This window comes from Calonectris borealis, chromosome 5 (assembly GCF_964195595.1).
Source record: "Calonectris borealis chromosome 5, bCalBor7.hap1.2, whole genome shotgun sequence".
NCBI classification, from domain to species: Eukaryota; Metazoa; Chordata; class Aves; order Procellariiformes; family Procellariidae; genus Calonectris; species Calonectris borealis.
The window spans coordinates 4,279,059-4,288,325 of NC_134316.1; positions in this window are offsets into that span (position 1 = coordinate 4,279,059).

Sequence of the window (9,267 nt, forward strand, 5' to 3'; positions counted from 1 at the left end):
GCTTTAATAGCTCTTAAAAAATATGATTATGAAGTCCTTAACCAAAACAGACCACCACTGTGCTGGGTGTGGTGCCAAACAGAGAGATGCAACCATGTTTGCCCCCCAAAATGTGCAAGCTCTAAGGAGAAACTGAAAAATCAAGAAAAAGGAAGTATTTTAACATGATGTTGGCAGAGAGTAAAGTGAGGCTTTGCATGATTGAATGGTTTCTGGGAGGGCACATGGGGCTCTTGCAGAGTCTGGATGTGAATCCAGATCAGAAGGTATCTAGCTGCTCTCCAAGCCTTCTGGCAGTGCGAACTCTGCACAAATAACAGCCCTTCCCTCTCTCTTACCAGTCTTTAGGGCCCCTCTTAAAGAAGGCGTGGGGAAAAATCTCCATGATGAAAACAGCACTACAAAAAAGGGCTGAGAAATCCTTCTCTCCTCTTGGCAGGAGGAGAACATCAATGATGGGGAGAATGGAGACCTTTCAGCCAGCTCAGGGAAGGCACAACTGTGTCCATGCTCTGCAAAAGGCAAGTTCAGACATGTGTAAGTAAGGCTAAGCTGGCTGCATTTCTGTGTTAGATAAATACTGATTGATAAAAAGCTGCCAAGTGTTTAAATAACTGGCTTAGGAGTCTTTTTTTTTTTTCTGGAGTTTGCTAGTTTTTCTGCAGCAAGACCATCCCAAGCATTTGGAACCCATCTGCAGCGACCGTGCATCCAACATTGTCCAAAAGGACGTGATGGAGGGATCAGAGATTTAAACTTCCTGTCCCCTGTGGCTCCTTACAAGCATCATTAAAAGCAGTCTTTTCAAACTTACGCTGCGATGATGAGACACTGCTTTTTTGCCATCCCATCTCCACATTTTCATTTCCAGATTTGCCCACCGGCGGAGAGAACCGCTCGTGGAAACACAGCCCTTCATCACTCTTGGTAAAATGCTGATTTTTTCATGTCATGTAGCTTCTGTGAAACACCACCAGGAAATAATACAGCGAGTGCCTTTAGAAATGCATGCAGAAATTTTAGTAATAGGTCCAATTACAAAAAATCAGTACTTATCTGAGCCTCACACACAAAACCTGTGCTTTTCAGATGTACATTTGGTCTCTGCAGGAATCTGACTGTTTAAATGAAAGAGAAGAAATACGTAAGCAATTAGAACCAGTCTTTTCTTCCTAAGATAATTAATGTCCTAAAGACATCCTCTGCAGTGTATAATGAGAAATACATAGTAGTCCTGAGGAATTGGAACTGCACCCGAATCCTTGCTCTGCACACAGCATATAGCTTACTTTCAGTGCAAAAACTATATCATATGGAATTTCTTGAAGGTCAATGACCATAGAATGAAATTTTCTTATTAGGCAATGTTAATCAGAATGAGGCTCATCTAATCAAAGATGTGAGAAGTCAGCTTCAGCTCTGCTTGGCAGCACAAAGCCTGCTCATCCAAGTGCCACAGATGCTGAGACATTCCTTCGTACGGTGTGAGCCAAGTTCTGCAGACTGCCAAGTGCTTCCTCTGAAATTCATGGGAACTGGGAGTGTGTGGCACCTGGCAAGACCAAGCTTGCTACAAAAACCCTTTGAAAAGGACAGGGTTTGCATACCAGAACCTGGTGTAGTAAACTGCCTGTGGCCCCGGTCTTGCCGTTTGCCAGCACGAGCCGAGAGCAGGATCATGGTGTAGGAAAGCTTATAAACCAGGGCGAGGATTCTGCAGCCCGAGCATTTATAGACTGGAATTTCATTCATACAGCCCTGATCACATGGCTCATTCTTCCATGGTTTTACAACAAAATCTTGGCTAATGTGTTAGTAAAGCCTATTTTGCCCTGAGAAAGGAAGAGGTTCCCCACCACTCTTGCTGAAAAACATCAGATCCATTGCACAACTCTGCTGGGAAACATGCAAAGGCGCTCAGCAACTACTTAGCCAGCCTGTGCCTAGACTTGGCATTGACTTTGTAAGCACCACAAGAGGCCTGAACTTGATTAAACCTTCACACCAAATCCAGACAGAAAATGGAAAAAAGGCAGATTTTTCCCCTTCCGCCTGTGAGTGCCAACTTTTTAAGCTCCACAGTCCAGATGCACAAAACCAAACGTGCTGATGAGATGTGCACACACACCGTAAGAGAAGGTCCTCAGAGCTCACCAGCACCTCAGCTCTGCAGAAGGGTAGCTCAGATATTGCTGGAGTTGTGGTAGTAGCTAGCAATCACCAGGAGAGGATGAGATCTCATGGCCAAGATCAACGGCAGAACAAAAGAACCTAAGGGCAGAACTGCCCTGCCAAACCTTTTTGCTGATATTTTGTGTTTTGAAGCTTTAGGTATTTTCCTGAAGCCAAGCTCACTGGTGTTGTCATGAGGGTTTTTTTATTCATTCCTGCAGCATAATGCTGCTACCAAACCTAGCTTACCTGGCAGCTGACATCCTTTCTTATTGGTGATTCTTATCTCCGAGTTGAGCAAAGTACATGAAATATGCTTTCATCTGATCTGGAAGTGGGTTGAGCTAAGAAGGAACTGGTTGGCCAGTGTGAGATGCAAAGGAGATTACAGGAACCTTGCATCAGCCCTGCACAAACAGCGAGCTGGCTGATTGAGCCTGCAAGATGCAATAATCAGGGCTCACCCCAAAATGTTTGGTGCACCTGGTTTGCTGGGGATGTGACTAAACCTCTGGCACAGAGGTGTTTATGAGCTTTGGCACAGATCCCTGGCTATTCTTCCTCCGGCGCCCACCCGGGTCCTGGGTTGTGCATCCATGCTAATACGGTGCTCAGCCTGGGATTGCTCTGGGCTCTCGGCTGGGGGGACCCTGGTCCTGCAGCAGAAAGCAGATATTTGTGGGTGGTTCTTCATGGAGTCCGTGTGGATCCGTGCAGGGGGTCCTATGCTACTTGAATTTTTCCATTATTTACCTACTCCAGCCCCCATAGCTGGACAATGAAATTTGACCTAATGCTGAAGACAAGTAACAGAGTCTAGCTCTCTGGGGCATTAGAAGTCAATTTAAGTGACCTCTTCTCTCCTTACACATTTACTGCCCTATTTCAGCCTGTAGGTCCCATTAATTTTGCTGTTTGCAGATCCCAGTTTTTCAGGGGAGAACTTTTGGATTTCATTGTTATCATATGATGTGAAGGTTTGATCCAAAATCTATTCCAAATGAGAAAAGTATATAAAAGGAAAGCGGCTTCTTCTGATATAAGGACCTTACACAACACAGCCATGAACATTTTGTAGTAATGGCTGGTCCAAGGGTCCTACTGAGACATGATCCTTGCTTTGCTTTTGAGACACTCAAAATAAAAGTGCTCTTTTGAGGATTTTTTTGTAGGCCTAGATTGACTGCCAGGCAATGCAGGTCTAGAACTTAAATTTGGTGCCAGCCCTTAGCCCTTGGCATCAGAGATGAGTCTTGTACCAGGAATTAAGTGACACCTGGGCAGGGGTTACACGACTGGCCATGCACCGCCATTAGTAACGAAGCAATGGTTGAAAATGGCAAATGCTTGCTGGACATTGCCTGACAGCTAGAGATGCGGTGAGCCACATCAAGTATAGACTGGACCAGTGGACAAGCTCTTCCTCATTGGCCTTACCTCTCTAAGATGAGACACAAACACCCCATCTTGGATTGTTTCTTGAGTTAGTAGTATGCCGCGTTTATATCAGTGTAGTCAGCTAAGGCAAGCCCCTCTCTAGACATCCATAAAGTAATATTGCGAGCAGGCTTCCTTTCCCCTGCACTGAAGAAAGTTAATAGAGCTAATGTGTAGATTTTAAGTTAAAAAAGAACTGTTTTGAGAGTTTAATCTGATGGTACCTAAGCTTCTTGCTGGACTTCAGGTTTTGTCAGTGCTGGGGAAGGACCTACTGCTCAAGTTTAATTTCTCTGTAGAAAACCCAGCATGTCAGATAACTCTGGATCAACTCGGCGCGTTCTGTACTACACAACGCTGCCCCAGAGAAGACATGATTTAGAGCAACCTGCTGCCTCTAGGACTACTCAGGTATCTGGCATTGGACACCAGCTTTGGCACCGGACTGGTACAGATCTATAGCTGACAGACCAGAGATAGCCAAGAGATGATGGTGGGAAGCAGGATATGTGAACTTTTGTAGGAGTGATGGACCATGCACAGGACTTGTGATCCCTTTGCAGTTGCCTCCAGAAAGTACCAGCTGAAGGAAGTGTCTTGATGGGCCATCAGCTATTTTTTAGATTGTACCAAACACATCTCATGTCAATGCACAGGTATCGCGGACTTATTCGATGTACACTGCGTCTGAGGAACCCAGGGCTTTACAACGGTGACCACACAGATGTCATTAAGCACGAGGAGATTGAATTGAACAGGCCTTTTAGTCAAGAGGTTGCTGGCCACGATGACATGTAGCAGGACAAGGGAGCAGGGTACGACGCGGTGGTTACACACAGCAGCTAATAGCTAGACCAGAGCAGCTTTGGGAATGTATCTTACTTTATGCACAGAGTAACCCCATGAGCATCTGCAAGTCCCACTGACTCTCTGAATCACATTGAATGAGTCTGGAAAAAAGAACAGGGACAAAAGCTTGGTCCTGCTGAAAAAACCAGCCAAACTCCCACCAGCTTCACCGGAGCCAGGACATTACCCTGGGACTCTCTGTACCGCAAGCTGTTCTGGGCAGATGGACCTCTGATTTTGTTCAAAGCTTCGTTGGTTTTCCTGGGGCTGCAGATGGCTCTGAGATCTGCTGCATGGAGCAGGGCTGGAGCAAGTGCTCAGAAGAAGGAGCCAACAAACAGTGTCTCTAACTTGGAGGGGCTGCAGCGTGCTGTAGCTTGGCCCGCTGGCTTTGCAGACCCTACAGTCTTCTGAAGGGTCTCCCTGCCTGGGGTGGCTGGGCCAAGAGGGTATTAACCAGGAGTCAGGGGAAGACAGCAGCAAAGTTCAAACCTGAGTGTATTGCTGAACACTGCTTGAAATTCCCTGGAGCTTTCAAGGATGACAAGCAATGTTAAATACCCCCCTACCCTTAGAGTCCACCTTTTTCAAATGTCGCTTGGTGGAAAATAAAGTATCCTCTCTAATGCGTGGTGAAAAGGTCAAAACCACTGCAATTTGGCAATATGATGCTTCCAACCAGGGCTTTCCTGGGGAAAACATTTCCCAGAAATTTTTGACATTACCAATCCCAGAAAAGTACTGCTGGAGCCATGAGTGGTGGTAGAGCAGAAGGAAAAAAAAATAGGAAGATGTGTCATTCGACCACGAGATGGCAGCTGGAGTCTGGGAAGTTTTTTGCAGACACAGTAGCTCCCATGGAAAACTGAGTCATTTGCCAACCGGGTTTTAAATCGCACAAGACAAGAGTCTGCATTTGGGAATATGCACCTGCACCGCTTTGGCTTTGAACATTTTGCGTCTGCGCTCAGAGCGGGCGAACTCCGGAATATCTGATTACCCCTTCCATTTTCCAGCTCCTCCGAGCCTTCCTCGATTAGTCAGTATCAAATAAATGGTTTAACCAACGTAATCCCTGCTGATAGGAAAACAGCAGTGCATCTGGTTTAACACTGCTGTTACAATCTAGTCTGCTCCAACACCTAATTCAGCAGAGACCTGTAGCCAGACGCTCTGCCCCCCTCGTGCCACGACCGCTTCTGTCTGCAATTTCTCCTGAAGCTCTACTCTTTCACTCGCCGCTTTAAATGGCCGATGGTGTGTGTTGTTAATTGGGGATTGCGTTTCCTTCCAGAAGAGACCACGTTTCAGCAGCAGTTTAAGCAAGCCCTAGGATGCTCTTCGTCTCTGCGATTCGCTTCAGTTGGGCTCCGGCTCTGCGAAGGTCTGTCATGTGGAGCTGCCCTCGCCAGTGCTGCCCCCACCACGGGTTGGGAGATGATTCACACGCAGAGTTAAACACCCCTCGGCGCAGACAGCGCGAGGCCTGAGATTTCTCAACCTTGTTAAGATCCTCACGGAGGCCAGAGAGAAAGGTGAACTGGAGAGTGGAGTTTTAAGGCAGAAGTTAATTATCCTGGTAGAAGAAAGGAATGAGCATTTCCATAGATGGATTTTAAGACCATAGAAGAAGCACAGGCAGCGGTCAAGGTAGTAATTTGGAAGTCCTGCTATAAAGCCATTTGGTCTAGAGCCAGGGTACATGAAAAGTGTCAATGCATTTGGCTGCTTTCCCCAGAAGTGACAGCATGGTACGCTCGATCCCCGCCTTTCGCAGCTGCTCAGCATATGCCAACGCAACACGGGAATCCTGTCCTTTGCATAATGGAAAATATGCTAATATTTCCATATTTCTGCCTGTGGGAGATCTCCACATGATGTGCAGCTATCACTGCCCATCTTCACTCTGTTCCAGCTCTGTATTTCCCTTTCGAGCTGTTGTTTTCCCAGTTGGGGAGGTGATAGTTGTGCTACAGACCTGCTGCAGTGTTGAACCTTTTCTCAGCTGAGCCGCTTCAGAACCACCTTAAAAAACAAAAGAAAAAGGTATTCATTTTATGATTTGTGTTATTGTGGCACTCTGAGATGCTGGCTGACACAACTGGAGCTAGAGGAAAGTGGAATGATTCACCCACACCCCAAGCTAGGACAGACCTGCCCCCCTAAAGCCTGGTACCCCCCCAAGACGGCCACGTTGCCCATGATATCTCCCTGCCAGAAGAAAACGTACCTGCTCCTCCTCCCCGTACCATCTTGCTTTTACATGCCATGAGCAGATCGTTCCTAGGAGCTGTCATGCTTCTCGCAGCAGCGGGAGGGATTTCTTGGCAATCGGGAGACGGTAGGAAACAGTCGCAGTGGGAACGCTGAACAGAACAAGGAGGAAATTGTTATCGGCCGCGGAAAAAGGTGAAGAATCATCGCAGCAATTTCTGTGCTTCTTGAATGGTTTGGTTTGTGGAATGGAAACTACCACCGCTCTGGGTGAATTTGTTTAGCGAGCTTTCCTCTTTCTTAAGAGCGTAAGCTTATTTTATAGGACAGGGGAACACAGCCAGATATGAGCTGTTAGCTTCTTTTTTCCCTGACCTATCGTGAGTTATTTACAAAGGTTTAGACCGAGTTAAAGCAAAGATGAATTTCTGAGCCTGCTGGTTAATATCTTGCAGCTGCTTTTCTGAGGCCTGATCCAAAGACCAGCAACGTTACCAGGCACCTTCCTCTGACATCAGGGGGCATTAGGATGGGATTTATGCATTTGGCAGAGGTTTTCTAATAATTTATTTAAACACTGGAGAGAGCAACAGTGATTCAAGTCAGGTTGAGGGTTCAAGATTAGAGCTCTCTTGAGTGCCAAGTCTTGTGGGTTTGCATGTTGTTTGTAAATGGAGCACTAACCTTATGAATGATATGGTCCTCATGAGAAAGGGACAATTCTTGCCCCACTATCCCCTCATCTTCAAAGCTGTTGTACCCCGATGACGTCCCTTTGCTGTCCCTAGGGCTCTGTGGGCTCTCAGGAGCCAGGTAGTAGAACTCATATGCTGATGGATTCACACTGCTCCTGCCCCACTTCTTTCTGAGCATTATCTATAACCAGCAAGTTAACTGTCCATGGATGCAGGCGAACATCAGGTTCTCGAGATGATCCACCAATCTGATGCATTGGGTCTGTGTGTCTCGATATGAAACAGGTTCTGCAAGCAGGAGCTAGGATACCATGATGTACCATGCAGAAGAAGGAGGGAATTAAGGGAACAGGAAATTAGGGATGGTGAACCACAAAGCTCGAAAACCAGGGTGTAGTTAAGGAAGATACAGAAGCAAAGGATTCAATGGACAGGAGACAATGGAAGTTTGGGTTATGTAAAGATTAAAAGAGTCATTGAGAAAAGCCAACATCATCTTTTGGTCATTGTAGAGGGCAGTATCTCCCTGCAGTGCAGCTGTTTGCAGGACACTGTGGTGATCCTGGGAATGCAGCTCTACTGCTTGCTGGGCAGTGCCTGCTGTGAGATGGGACACTGGAGAAGGAGCGGGCCTTTGTTCCGCTAAAACATACAGATCTTCTGAGGCTTTTGGGTCCCCCTCAGCGTCCCCTAAGCCCCCATCCCCTGCTGCTCAGTACAAGGCAGACACGCATGGTGACTTATGCACGTATTTGATGGCAGCGGAGCAGGTCGGTGTGAAGCCACAGAGGCAGAGGGACCTCTGAGCGCAGCAAAACTGGCCCAACTCTGCTCCCACGGTGCAGATGCAGTGAGCAGATCAGTGGGAAGAGGCGTTGGCTGTAATGTCCCACTTACACCCGCTGCTGGAAAGGACCCAGCGTGAGGCTGCTGGAGTTCTTTTTGCCTTCCTGTCCTGGTAGGACCTGAGCTGAGGGTCCCTGAGCAAGCATGAACCTGGTGCAGAAGTGGTTGTATCCTTCACCGAGACAGTGTATGCCCATGAACCTTTTTCCCCCCATGCAAAACTGCAACAACTGTGTGTGACTTTATGAATTGAGCATGGATTTGGCAAACCAGTGGGTGAAAGTCTGGAGGACCTCCTGGTTTTAAGACTCTTGAGCATGCAAAGAGCAGCTCCTTCATGCAACGTGCTCTCTTGAAGTTGTTGGGGCAGCCGGGTGCTTTTCAGCCACTAGCGTCTGTCTCTTGTTGGGATGTCGCTTCTGCAGCCTGGCTAAGGGAAGCGCTTGCACAACTGCCAGCCCATCCTTTGGCCTGGCACGCAGAAGCTGGGTTGCTATGGGTCCTGCCTAACTGCGGGCTCGCAGTTGTGCCCCAGTTGTGTGGAAGCCTCGGGATCGTAAACAGAGCTGAAAACTGGGACATCCCTGAGGGTTTGTTTCCATAGTCATCCCCAGCCATTAGTGCCAGGGCTGTGATTTCTAAATCACAGCCTCCAGATTTCTTTCTGGCGAATGTCTGGGTCCTTTTCTCCTCACACTCTTTCAGTTTCTCAGGGCCTGTTCACAAATTCCTGTGCACAGCACGGGATACGGGTGTAGACCCAGGGTCTGCAGTGAGCAGGGTTGTGTCACCCAAAGCAGTTTAGAGGGGCTGAAAGCAAGAGGAGCAAATGGAGCCACTCCCGGCCTCTCTGGGAAACTGGTATCAGTGGATTTCTTCTCTGGAGGTGTGCCCTTTGGTGCCACTCATTCATCTCTTTCCAGCAGCAATAAATAGATAAATCAGTGTTTTCTTAGCAGTGCCCATAGCCGTAGCAAAGTTCCCGGTGTGGAAATGGCACCTGTGTCGTGGTCCCTTCGGCCGTCGGAGGAGAGTGCACTCCTGCCATCTCATG